The sequence below is a fragment of the Nerophis lumbriciformis genome, linkage group LG07 (assembly GCF_033978685.3).
Source record: "Nerophis lumbriciformis linkage group LG07, RoL_Nlum_v2.1, whole genome shotgun sequence".
Classification (NCBI taxonomy): domain Eukaryota; kingdom Metazoa; phylum Chordata; class Actinopteri; order Syngnathiformes; family Syngnathidae; genus Nerophis; species Nerophis lumbriciformis.
In genome coordinates, this window is record NC_084554.2 from 26,887,738 (window position 1) to 26,901,981 (window position 14,244).

General features: G+C 39.6%; 1 protein-coding gene and 1 long non-coding RNA gene across 8 annotated transcripts in view; one reads left to right on the plus strand and one right to left on the minus strand.

Moving 5' to 3' along the window:
- Positions 1-14,244, plus strand: part of ctnnd2a (catenin (cadherin-associated protein), delta 2a) — a 723,152-nt gene that overhangs the window by 188,708 nt on the left and 520,200 nt on the right. The gene's annotated exons all lie outside the window — the stretch shown is intronic.
- Positions 11,666-12,821, minus strand: LOC133609246 (uncharacterized). Its single transcript, XR_009815687.2, has 2 exons — positions 12,536-12,821; positions 11,666-12,346 (listed from the first exon to the last, which is right to left on the minus strand). It is a non-coding gene; the product is annotated as an uncharacterized lncRNA (long non-coding RNA).

Sequence of the window (14,244 nt, forward strand, 5' to 3'; positions counted from 1 at the left end):
CTGCAATAAGGCAATTTTGGTAGCCATCCACAAGCTTCTGGTTGAATTTTTGACCACTCCTCTTGACAAAATTGGTGCAGTTCAGCTAAATTTGTTGGTTTTCTGACATGGACTTGTTTCTTCAGCAATGTCCACACGTTTAAGTCAGTACTTTGGGAAGGCCATTCTAAAACCTTAATTCTAGCCTGATTTAGCCATTCCTTTGCCACTTTTGACGTGTGTTTGGGGTCATTGTCCTGTTGGAACACCCAACTGCGCCCAAGACCCAACCTCCGGGCTGATGATTTTAGGTTGTCCTGAAGAATTTGGAGGTAATCCTCCTTTTTCATTGTCCCATTTACTCTCTGTAAAGCACCAGTTCCATTGGCAGCAAAACAGGCCCAGAGCATAATATTACAACTACCATGCTTGACGGTAGGCATGGTGTTTATGGGATTAAAAGCCTCACCTTTTCTCCTCCAAACATATTGCTGGGCATTGTGGCCAAACAGCAAAACTTTTGTTTTATCTGACATCACATGGACAAAGATAAGACCTTCTGGAGGAAAGTTCTGTGGTCAGATGAAACAAAAATTGAGCTGTTTGGCCACGATACCCAGCAAAGTGTCCGTAGCAACGGACACATTCATAACAATATGTACTATTTTCAATATTCACAATATTTCAATATAGTTTTAATCATTTCCGGGACAGATTTCTTCCACACATTGATTTCTGTTTCCATAGCAGCGCACTGCTGATATCTGGCAACAACTTGTGTTCCTACTTCCGGAATCAAACACGAGTGTGTTTTCTAAACATGGCAGACTTGGTAACAGACAACTAAAACGACTATTTTTGGACAAATCAGGATTCACAACCTTATTTTTCTGAAGCTAAATATACTGCTGCATATAGAAGCCAGCACGAAGGAAGAGTGAGACGTCGGAGCAGACTGAAGCCGGGATAGTGAGGTGAAAGCAATTTTGACGCTATAAATATGGAACTTGTAGCCAAGCTATCTCGACAACAAGAAATCAACAGGAAACGTCCCAGGCCAACTGAACCAGACGAACAACTGTCCATCGAGTGAGTAACTTTAATATCGGCCATAATCTACGCATCATGTCATGCGTGTTAATACAACTACAGTACATACACTGTCTGGCTAGCTGTGTACAAACAAAACATGAACTGTGGGCTAATACTTTACAGAAACTGTAATGTGATTGGTTATATTTTTAAGTCAGTACAGATTGGTGTTCTATCACATTGTGTTGTGCATTACAGACTCAAACGCGTTTCGAGTTGACGTAGAAGTTAGCTTATCTCTTGCCGTAGCTAGGTTTTACGGCTAATACCGAAACATGACGATGTGTTACTACGCTATAAAAAGAGTTCCTCAGTGTTTCCTTTTACAATAACAATGTCGCTACTGCTTGGTTATTACACGGATTACGGAATGTAAATGAAGCATTGTTGACGGTTTTTGAATGCATTTTAAAGGGATTTAGAGGTAGAATTGATTGCTCCCATTAGCTGCATTGCTAGCCACCCAGACCAAGCCGGTTTTCATATGTAAAAAAGCGAGAGAGAAAAAAACGTTTGTCTTCTTTTCTCTCATAAGGGTTGTGAACAATACGCAAAATGCCAAAAAAGTGCAGTTCCCCTTTAAAGTGATATGAACTCCTATGTGAGGAAATACTGTGTAGAAATGTTATTTGTAAATTCACAGTAAATTACTGGCTGATAATTGCATTACTTTCACAGTAACATATGCAGTAATTTACTGTGAAATATTTTTAAAGTAATTTACTGTAACTGCATAGCTGTCATTTTGCAGTTAACTACAAACTGTACAGTTGTAATTGTATTTTCTGATTACAATATAATGGCAACTTTATGGTGTAACTTCACAATTGTAATTGTATCGTTAGTTACTCTCTTGTTTTAACATACTGCCACCTACTGCTACCTACTGTACACAAGTGTGCAACATAGTCTACGGAACCCCTCAAGAAACAAATCACTTTGAATTTACAGTCATTTGTTGTGATATTCCAGATTAATGTGATTACAGTATTTAAGTGTGAAACAACAGTTCATTCCTCTGAAATATACAGTCGTGGTCAAAAGTTTACATACACTTGTGAAGAACATAATGTCACGGCTGTCTCGAGTTTCCAATAATTTCTAGAACTCTTTTTTTGTGATAGAGTGATTGGAGCACATACTTGTTGGTCCCAAAAAAAAATCATGAAGTTTGGTTCTTTTATGAATTTATTATGGGTCTACTGAAAATGTGACCAAATCTGCTGGGTCAAAAGTATACATACAGCAGAATACATTATCAATTTTGGTGATGTAGAAAAGTTACAATCAAATCAAATTAGCTTCATGGCATGGCCTCTTAACTTCATGTGAGTGATTATGATTGACGACACCTGTTGACATCTCTGAGCCCATTTAAATAGGGCTCATGTGATGCAGTCATTAGACTCGGTTACAAACGCGACAATGGGAACGTCAAAGGAACTCAGTACAGATCTGAAAAAAACGAATCATTGACTTGAACAAGTCAGGAAAGTCACTTGGAGCCATTTCAAAGCAGCTTAAGGTCCCAAGAGTAACTGTGCAGACAATTGTTCGTAAGTATAAAGTGCATGGCACAGTTTTGTCACTGCCATGATCAGGAAGAAAACGCAAGCTATCACCTGCTGCTGAGAGGAAATTAGTCAGGATGATCAAGAGTCAACCTAGAACCACAAAAAAGCAGGTGTGCAAAGAATTGGAAGCTGCTGGAACACAGGTGCCAGTGTCCACAGTCAAGCGTGTTTTGCATCGCCATGGACTGAGAGGCTACCATGCAAGAAGGAAGCCCTTGCTCCAGAAGCGACACCTTAAGGCTCGTCTAAAGTTTGCTACTGATCACTGATCTTAATTTTTGCAGTCATTGTCTTGATAACAGTATTTTAATGTGAAAAATACTTTAAAATCCTGGTAAATATTTACAGTGCAAATATACTGTAAGTTTTACAGTAATTTGTTGTAAGGTTACAGTAAATTTTGATTGTAGTAATTTACTGTGAAATAACACTATTAAATATTGTGAAATCCGGGAACATTTTTACAGCATACAGTAATAACAAAACCCTGTTTAGACAAAGTACTCTCGCGCTATTTGAGGAAATTCGGCAATTTTAAACCCTAAAAAAAACACCTTGGACAGTTGAGTAAGTATGACATTATTTAAGGAAATTGTGTAATGTCAAACCAATGTCAGCCATAATTTGCTAACAAAAATGCAGTTTTGTACGATTCCAACGAGAAGAGGCTGTGCTGTATATTAAAACAGCTGTGCATATACACGCCCTCATGAAGATGACTTTCCAAAGTATACGAGCTGACTGGGAAAAAAAAAAAGAAAACACACAGAAGAAAGAGTCAAGCTCGCTGTTCAAAGAGAGAGAGAGATGTCATAAGTCCACGGTCCTTTCTTCTCCCCTTCCTTGTTGTTGAATATAAAGCGAGGCAGAGCATCAGGTTTCCTCCCAGCGTCCATCATCTGGTGTGACTTTCATCACCACGGTCACCTCAATGCCCTCGCCTGCAGGTATCGCCCCGCCCACCCGCTCTCCCGCTCATTAAGGAGGCGACATGTGCACAAAGAAGGGGGCGGGACTTGTTTAAATGGGGCGATTCAGCATGACTGAGGAGAGCCCTGTGACCTTTTCACCATCTTGCATTTCCACGCAGTTTTTGGAGGATGGAGAGGAAAGGGGTGAAAGAGGAGAAGCCTCCCTTCTCAAAGAGAAGGTCAGCGCTCTGTTTGATAGCCTTTTGTCTCCCGTCCAAAAACACAGCAGATAATGGCTACCCATAGGCCACTTTATAATGATTGGGCCTTATCTCCAGACACACACAGACCATCAAACGTAGACACCACACGGCGTCTTTATGGTGGCCAGCAGGACCGTTTGTCTCCAGTGTTTTTTTTTTGTTTTTTTTATACCAACAGAGTGAGGCCACAGCTGCAATTTATCCCATTCGGCGCGCTAATATCTGTGTTATCTTCTGGCCCTTATTTGGCCTAAATACAAAAAATACATTTACTAGTGTTTTGGCAAGCTTTTATTGTGCATTATAATACACTATACCACAGTGCTCTTAACCATAGGGCCAGGGCCCATTGTTGGGCCGTGAGTGTGCCTTAGAGCAGTGGTCCCCAACCACCGGTCTGGGGACCGGTACCTGTCCGTGATGCATTTGCTACCGGGCCGCAGAGAAACACTAAATTTATAAACGACTGCTTTTTCTCCGATTTAACTTTGGCCCGTCCCACTAAACACACCAATAAGCTTGTTTCTAGATGTACAATAAAATCCTCATAGGAAGTTTCCATTTGTTATATTTGTTATAACTTTTTTATTTTTTATTTATTTATTTATTTTTTATTATTTACTTATTTTATTTAATATATATTTTTTAAATTATTTTTAAAATCGTATTATTTATTTGTGTGTGGCGTCCCGCGGGTCTCGCTTCCTGTTGGGTGGGGTCCGTGCCCGTGTGGCCCGACCTTGCGCCGTGGGGTCTCTGTTGGTGACTTGATGTGGTGGCGGCGCGGCCCCCATGTCTGGTCTGGATGCTTTGTCTCGGTTGTTTGGGCGGTGGTGGGTTTGTGCGGGTTTGGGTTGGGGTGGCGGGGTCTTTTGGTGGGCGAGGTGTTAGTGTCTCTTGTTTGCATGTTGGCGTTTGAGCTGACTGGCGGGCTGGCGCGGGCTGGTCTCCGTGATCCTGTTGGCGTGTGGTTGCCGGTCGCAGTTTTTTCGATCGCTTTGATTTGATTGGGTGGTGCTGGCTGTCTGGGGGTATTGCAGCTGCTGTTTCTGCTGCCGTTTGTTTGTGGTGTAGGCGCCCGTGGCTGCTGAGTCTGGTGCAAGGAGGTGGCTGACGTTGTGACTGACAAGACAAGTATCCTACACTTGTCTTTTGTAAAGTAAATCTGAACAGCCGATATGGGCATCTACATCAACTATATGATTTGCCTGAGAAGCTGGACAGGACAAAAAAAAATATATATATATATATATTTGTTATAAGTTTATGACATGATACAATGCACATTAATTAACATTTCAAATATAAATGTGACAGATTGTAGCCGAAGGCTGATTTCCAACTGCATCTCATTGCAAAGAAACAAGCCCAGGGCTCCCACTAATTCAACGTTATAGTGAGTTGTATTTTTCATGCACTTATTTTTGTGGATTTATCTGGCACAAGTGGAAAGCCGGTCCCTGAAAATAATGCCTACATTAAACCGGTTCGTGGTGCAAAAAAGGTTGGGGACCCCTGCCTTAGAGGGCCGCCAAAAATGTGTTTCTCAGCTGTGGTGCGTATTGGCCGCAGCGGTCCTCAGTTGTGATACACTTTTCCACCACTTGTGGCATTAATGACAATACCACACAAAAGTTGTAGAGATGTTTCTTAAGCGAAAAAATTATGACTAAAGTGGTGACAATATATTTTAATTTGCACTTTAATTTTATTGACAGTTTATTTAAGAAACATATTAATTTAGTTTATTAGTTTCAGCACTGCGTATTTGTATGTACATGTGTTTTCCATCAGTTCCTTATTTTAGTTTCATGGTTTAGACTTAGACTTAGACTTCCTTTTTATTGTCATTCAAATTTGAATTTAACAGCACAGATAAGAACGAAATTTCGTTACATAAGCTCATGGTAGTGCAGGATAAAAAAAGCAATAAGGTGCATATATAAATAAATAAATACATAAAAATAATATATAAATATACATATATATAAAATAAATAAATATATATACATGTATAAAAATAAATAGATTACTGTACAGATAAATATATTGCACTTTTTCACATGCGTCCACGTTTATGGATGTATGTTTTATTGTCTTTTTTTTTATTCCAGCGAGTTAATCCATTTTGGGGGGAGTTTAGGGGATAATTTAATTATGATGCGTTCAAGAGTCTTATGGCCTGAGGGAAGAAACTGTTACAGAACCTGGAGGTTCTGCTTCGGAGGCTGCGGAACCTCTTTCTAGAGTCCAGCAGTGAAAACAGTCCTTGGTGGGGGTGGGAGGAGTCTTTGCAGATTTTCTGAGCCCTGGTCAGGCAGCGGCTTTTTGCGTTCTCCTGGATAGGTTTCATACCATTTGAGAAGGTTTATCATGTTAAACTGTAAGTAGGCTAGATATGATTATTGAATATGATTTTATTTATTTTTAACCTTTTAACCTTTAGCCAGGGCAGCACGGTGAAAAAAGGGGTTAGTGCGTGTGCTTCACAATAAGCAGGTACCGGGTTCGATCCCCGGTCTCTGGGTATTTCTGTGTGGAGTTTGCATGTTTTTCTCGTAACTGCGTGTGTTCCCTCCGGGTACTCCGGCTTCCTCCCACCTCCAAAGACATGCACCTGGGGATAGGTTGATTGGCAACACTAAATTGGCCCTAGTGTGTGAATGTGAGTGTGAATGTTGTCTGTCTATCTGTGTTGGCCCTGTGAAGAGGTGGCCACTTGTCAAGGGTGTACCCCGCCTTCCGTCCGAGTGCAGCTGAGAGAGGCTCCAGCACCCCCTGCGACCCCAAGAGGGACAAGCGGTAGAAAATGGGTGTATGGATTTACCCAGGAAAGTCCTGTTGAGATTAGGATAGCGGAAGCTGGAATCGAACCTGCAACAGCTTAAATTGCTAGCAAGGCAGCTTTGCCATCGGAGCCAGGCCGATCCCTATTAAAATCAAGAGTAAGCGGCAAAGTAGGGCCCCGAGGGCAAAAAAGGTTAAGAATCTCTGCTATAAGATAAATGTCGCATTTGTGACTACTACCACACGCCGTGCAAATATGACTGTCACTGCTGGTTACACCAGTCCGTGCCTTTATGTTGGTGTTTAGTGCTTGTTCCTGTCCTGCGCTCTTATTTTGGTGGCACTTCCTGTTGTGTTGGTGTTTTTTCATAACTACTTTACACAAATTTTAAATGTGCTTTATAAATAAAGTTGATTTGATTTGATTTGATGCCTTCGAGCACTTTTCCCCTCACCTGTTTTCTGTTGGTGATTAAGACCATTTAGGTTGAGTGTGAGCCACCATTCTTTGTCTGGACTTTGTATGGAATATGGATATTATAAAAATGGATATTCTTCATGTGAACGTGCTCTCCTCCTGCCGTAAGTTTTGCTTTATTCCAGCATTCCATTTTGTTGACTTGCACCTGTCAGTTTTAGTTTCGTTTTTGCATAGCCCTCCCTATGCTTCGGTGCCTTCCCAGCGGCACTCATCTTTGTTTGTTTTGAGCATCATTAAATACTTTTACCTGCACGTTGCCTCGATATTCTGCATCTTGGGAACACGCCACTAATCGCCGTCATGCGACCTGAGCGTCACAATGACATCGACATATTTTGATAGTTATTTACAGCAACAGTAAAACATTTCAAATAATTGTATTTTTTTATTGTGTGATTTGTGTTGGAAAAAAAGGTAAACATGTCATCTCAGTGTTTAGCATTTTACATTCCACAGTAACACAAAAAGACCCCTACTGTAATATAGAGGATCTTTGAACAGGACGGTAGGTAATTTAAAACTGCAGAGTGCTCTTGTCATCTAGAGGATCTTCGACGAGGGATTTTTTTTTTGGTCAGGAGGTGGAAGGCTGGCAGAAGGTCCTTAAAAAACAGCAGAGTGGTCCTGTCATAAGGGGGATCTTTGGCTTAGATTTTTTTGACAGTAGGTTCTTTAAAAATAGTGCTGCTGTCATAGAGAATCTTTGATGAGTGATTTTTGGGGTTAAGGTGAAGGGGGGGCAGGAGGTCCTTTTGAAAACAGCAGTGCCCCTGTTATATAGAAGATTTTTGACTTACATTTTGTTTGGCAGTAGGTCTTTTAAAACAGCAGCGTGCTCCTGTTACATTAAGCAGTCTTTCTCAAATAGTGGGTCGGCAACCCCTAGTGGGGTGCGGGAGCTGTGTGTGTCAGGTCTACCCAGTAGTAGTAGAAAGTACACAGCAATGTTTCTCCCATATTGCCAATATACTTGTGGTTTTGAGAGTGTGGTGGAGGTGTGCCCTGCCAGTGTCAATATGATGTCATCATATAATTTGCATAGATGGCAATAATGCATTTTCTTTAAATGGGCTAAAAAAAGTTATGCTCATATATAAAAGCAAATCTGTGTTATCAGTAATTAGTATTAAAGGGGAACTGCACTTTTTTTTTTGGCAATTGTGCCTATCATTCACAATCCTTTTGTAAGACCAGCACACACGTTTTTCTTTTTTTATGCTTTCTAACTAGTACAGGGGTCGGCAACCCAAAACGTTGAAAGAGCCATAATAGACCAAAAATACAAAAAACAAATCTGTCTGGAGCCTTAACAAATGAAAAGCCGTATATAAGTCTTATAATGAAGGCTCGGTTACAAACGCGACAATGGGTAAGTCAAAGGAACTCAGTACAGATCTGAAAAAAACGAATCATTGACTTGAACAAGTCAGGAACGTCAATTGGAGCCATTTCAAAGCAGCTTAAAGTCCCAAGAGTAACTGTGCAGACAATTGTTCGTAAGTATAAAGTGCATGGCACAGTTTTGTCACTGCCGTGATCAGGAAGAAAACGCAAGCTATCACCTGCTGCTGAGAGAAAATTGGTCAGGATGATCAAGAGTCAACCCAGAACCACCAAAAAGCAGGTGTGCAATGAATTGGAAGCTGCTGGAACACAGGTGTCAGTGTCCACAGTCAAGCGTGTTTTACATCGCCATGGACTGAGAGGCTACCATGTAAGAAGGAAGCCCTTGCTCCAGAAGCGACACCTTAAGGCTCGTCTAAAGTTTGCTACTGATCACTGATCTCAATTTTTGCAGTAATTTGCTATGTTACACTAAATCTTGATAACAGTATTTTAATGTGAAAAAACTCTGTAAAATACTGTAAAATCCCGGTAAATGTTTACAGTGCAAATATACTGTAATTTTTACAGTAATTTGTTGTAAGGTTACAGTAAATTTTGATTGTAGTAATTTACTGTGAAATAACACTGTTAAATATTGTGAAATCTGGGAACATTTTTACAGCATACAGTAATAACAAACCCCCGTTTAGACAAAGTACTCTCGCGCTATTTGAGGAAATTCAGCAATTTTAAACCCTAAAAAACACACCTTGGACAGTTGAGTAAGTACGACACTATTTAAGGAAATTGTGTAATGTTAAACCAATGTCAGCCATAATTTGCTAACAAAAATGCAGTTTTGTACGATTCCAGCGAGAAGAGGTTGTGCTGTATATTAAAACAGCTGTGCATATACACGCCCTCATGAAGATGACTTTGGGGTTGGGGTGAAGGGGGGGAAGGAGGTCCTTTGAATACAGCAGTGCCCCTGTCATATAGAAGTAAATGTCTATATTAGCTATAATAGTCTACTATCAAAATGACTACCGGTATGTGTCACAAGCTGAAGTAAATCTTCGTTGACAGAAATGTTGAAATTTAATATTTATTCTACACATTTTTACAACATTAGAAACCATTAGTAAATCAGAGGGTGAGGTAATTCCTGATAATTACTGGCTTTTAATGCATACTTGCCAACCCTCCCGGATTTTCCGGGAGACTCCCGAAATTCAGCGCCTCTCCCGAAAACCTCCCGGGACAAATTTTCTCCCGAAAATCTCCCGAAATTCAGGCGGACCTGGAGGTCACGCCCCCTCCAGCTCCATGTGAACCCTCCAGGTCCGCATGGAGCAATGTTGTTGTAATATATTAAGTTGGAGGCAATAAACAGGCGAGGAGATGAAGTACGTCTCTTTACTGTAGACTTCAGAACAGACTCACACACTTGACGTCAGGTGCGCAACACCACGTTGGTCAACCAAAAAGTAACCCCAGTACGCTATAGCCAACATTCACCAGGAGATGGCAACAAAAATAGATCACTCTATTCCTCACCTTTTAGAATTGTAGAAGTTACTCAAAAGAAATAAACAACCCAACCAAAAAATGCAGCAGCTCAATTAAAAAAACTGTACTTAAGCCATATTCTTTTTTTTTTTTTAGTACTGAACTCTTAACCCTCATTTGTAAACAATAACATGCTTATTATACAAACAGTATTTGTACATCTTTAACACATTGTCATACTGTCTTCAGAGATTCAGTTTTTTTGGTGGTACTCGAAACCTTTCTGGGTACCTGCGGATCACTGGTGGTGTTTTTGTTGTGGGTGATCTGGGTTCTGATGATGGCAACTCAGCAGCCCTTGAATCTGGTTCAATGATGAGACTAGTTTGTGTCTGACTCACTGATGGTCCTGGTGATGGAACTGAAACAGCACTGTCTAGTTGTACTGATGGCACATTTTCTGCAACTGGTGGAGACTAGATAACTGGCAGTCTCTCCATGTTTTCTCGCCATGGTAACATGTGATCCACATGCACTGTGCGCTGTCTCTGTCCCTCTTGATAGATAGATAGATTGATATATATAGAAAAAGTGTGTGTGTCCAAGTTAAAGGAAACTGCAGGCTGTCTTCTTTTAATAGATTTATTACAATCTTTGGCAAGCTAGGTCATGTTTGCTGTGGTCTGGAACAACATAGCACACAAATAACTATCTGGAATGCAGCCAATATTACATACAGATAATGTGTCATGAGACATGCTAAACTAAATTAAACACAAAGAGGATAAACGTAAAGGATATTAAATGAGCTCAAATATACCTATAAATGAGGCATAATGATGCAATATGTACATACAGCGAGCATAAATAGCATGTTAGCATTGATTAGCTTGCATTCATGCACTGACCAAATATGCCTGATTAGCACTCCAACAAGTCAATAACATCAACAAAGCTCACCTTTGTGCATTCAAGCACAGCATTAAACTGTTGGTGGACAAAATGAGACAAAGGAGTGGAAGATTTTACATCTAAACAAACTGTTGCATCACAGTCCACACTATGGTGAGTTCAAGAACCGCCGAGATTAGTAGGACAAAACGATGTCCACCAAATACTCTCATCAGTGAAGCATACACACAAACATATTAAACAGTGGGCTTTCTAACAATTGGGAAGGTTTGTTCATGTTTGTCCTCAAACAAAAAACATACTAAAACAACAACTATCTTTTTCCAGTTTCAATACTTTTTAAAAAATGCTCTAAGGAGCCACTAGGGGGGCACTAAAGAGCCGCATGCGGCTCGAGAGCCGCGGGTCGCTGACCCCCAAACTAGTAAATAAATTAAAAGTCTGCTAACAATGGATTCAATGGGAGTCACTCTATTCTGCTTATAAAGTGTTTAAAAAACATCCAAACACCTACATCAAGGTTTTATATACATGCTGTAAGTATATACAGTAAGTAATGTAGTAACAGGCACATTTATAATAACATCTAATATTTGTATATTTGCATCATTTTAAGCATGAATTGAAAAAACGCATGAAAACGATCGCCTTTCCCATCAACAACAACACTGACCGACAAACATAATAAAACATCACTTACTGTCAGGGCTCTCGACCATTTGACGCCCCAGGCGAGAGTGAACTCCGCCGCCCCCAACCCCTCCTCCCCCAGCCCCTCCAGAAAAGTTTCCCCCCCAACCCCAAAACCCAGAGAAAAGTCTGTATGCAGCATTACACGGTTAGCAATTACTTTATTGACATGTAAAGACAAAAAATGCAATCTTAAGAAAAAATATAAACCATTTAAATAATTTCCCTGAAACTTAACACCTAAATATGTAGTGAAAATGGCATTGGGGGAATACATTAGGCCACGTTCTCCATTCACTAAATGTCTGTGGAAGTAGTGGTGATGGAAAAGTCGTCCATCATCTCTTTTAGGGAATGTGAAGTTTGAGTTTACCTCCTAAGTAATTCAGTTCTTAGTGTGTCAGTCAAATGGTGTGGCCTGTCAGCAGGATCAGTGGGGGCAGCTTTGATAGAGGCATCTGTTGAAGATGAGGATCTATCTTCAGGTTGTTGGATTGTAACATTGAGTCTGCTGCTACTGCTTCATTATCCTGTAAGAAAACTAAACCCCCCCCCCCCACACACACACACACACACAGAACAACTTTGAATGTAGATCTATTAATAATGTTGATTTTAGTTCAATTACAAGACCAACATTTCACATTTTGACTCTGTTTTGAGTGTTCACTGTGCCCTCTTAATGAGTATATATAATATACTATAATTATACATCAAAATATATAAGAAAAGTATATATGTAGTGAGTCTTCTTCTGCGTTGTGTAATTTTTAAAAATAAAAGACACTTCACCATGCCGTCGGTTCAGTATTTATTGGAAACCTGTGTTGGAAACACAAAACACACACACACAGGTCTCAACTTTCTGGCGGAGTGATATCTGCTCCTTCTCACTCAAACGTCCGAAGGAAGAGGAAGTAACATTCATTCATTCATATAAAAATAATAATAAATTAAATTACATTAACAAAAACGTTTTCTTACAAAATAATAATGCACAAATCCACATACCTGTGTTGGAAACACGAAACACACACACACACAGGTCTCAACTTTCTGGCCGAGTGATATCTGCTCCTGTGTGATGCAAACACCATGCGTAAGTACTATCAAACAATTTACACAGTCGACGCTCTACGTCTAAATAACCGAAATTGTGCATAAAAATTACTCAAAACAACACATCACTTGTACCCACAACAATATTGAGTTAACTTTTCAAGTATCTAGGAACATTTAGGAAGAATATTTACAATATGAAGAAACACGGAGCAGTGAAGAACTATTACCTTCTCACTCAAACGTCCGAAGGAAGAGGAAGTAAAGCAATCGAAAAACAGCAAAGACACTTCCCGCACCGGACATCCGGTTCTTCAAAATAAAAGCGTTACTTCAAAATAAATATAATACCCTGTCTAGTTCATAATATAGCGCAACAACATCACACTATTACATATACAATATATATGAGTTGAATATAATAAGGTTCAACCCGTATTATATGTACAGTATAACCTCCTACTTCCGATTCCAGTAAGAGCTACAGTAACTATACTTATCCATTGCTAAAAAGTCCACATAACAGCACTGAAAGCTAGTTTATGAGCATGCAAGCTAATATCCACTAATAATATCAATTTTTTTTATTTTGCTGCATGATGTTATTCATAATAAAATACATTTTAGCACTCATTTGAATGCAGCCAAAGTAAGACAAGTATTTTTGATGAATAAGCTGGGATGTCTTGAGAGTATTTAAAATTGATTGTGGCAAAAAATAGTCTGACCGATTTAGATGTATTACCATTGAACATATATCTTGTATATTTTTTAATTTAAAAAGGATTGTTATTACAGTATGCTACAAATAAACACTCACCTGGACCTACATGTGAAAATGTGCTGCTTCTGCTTGCTGTCTGAAGAGATGCTGTTTTGTTAAACACAAAATGGCACAAACGTCATTGTTGCATGCATTGTAACTATAAAGTACTTTTTCTACATTAAAATCGTAGTTATTACAGTGTTCGCTATCATATTCCAAAACAAAAAAACTTATGTTTTTTATCATGGCAAGGCTCAGATTGTCATGTCTGTTGATCATGTTTTTGTTTGGCTGTGTTCTGTTTGGGTTTTGGACTCTTTTTGGTCCCTGTTTGTGCACTGTTGTTTGTTTTGTTTCCATGACAACTTGTTAGTTTCACCTGTTTCACGTTTTGGACTCGCGCACCTGGTGCCAATCATGACATTGTTATTTAATCATGTCAGTTTCTGTTGGTCGTCCTGGCGACATTGCTTTTGTTACCTCTGTGTACTTCATGCCATTATTACTTCTATTACAAACCCCGTTTCCATATGAGTTGGGAAATTGTGTTAGATACAAATGTAAACGGAATACAATGATTTGCAAATCATTTTCAACCCATATTCAGTTGAATATGCTACAAAGACAACATATTTGATGTTCAAACTGATAAACAAATATTTTTGCAAATAATCATTAACTTTAGAATTTGATGCCAGCAACACGTGACAAAGAAGTTGGGAAAGGTGGCAATAAATACTGATAAAGTTGAGGAATGCTCATCAAACACTTATTTGGAACATCCCACAGGTGTGCAGGCTAATTGGGAACAGGTGGGTGCCATGATTGGGTATAAAAACAGCTTCCCAAAAAATGCTCAGTCCTTCACAAGAAAGGATGGGGTGAGGTACACCCC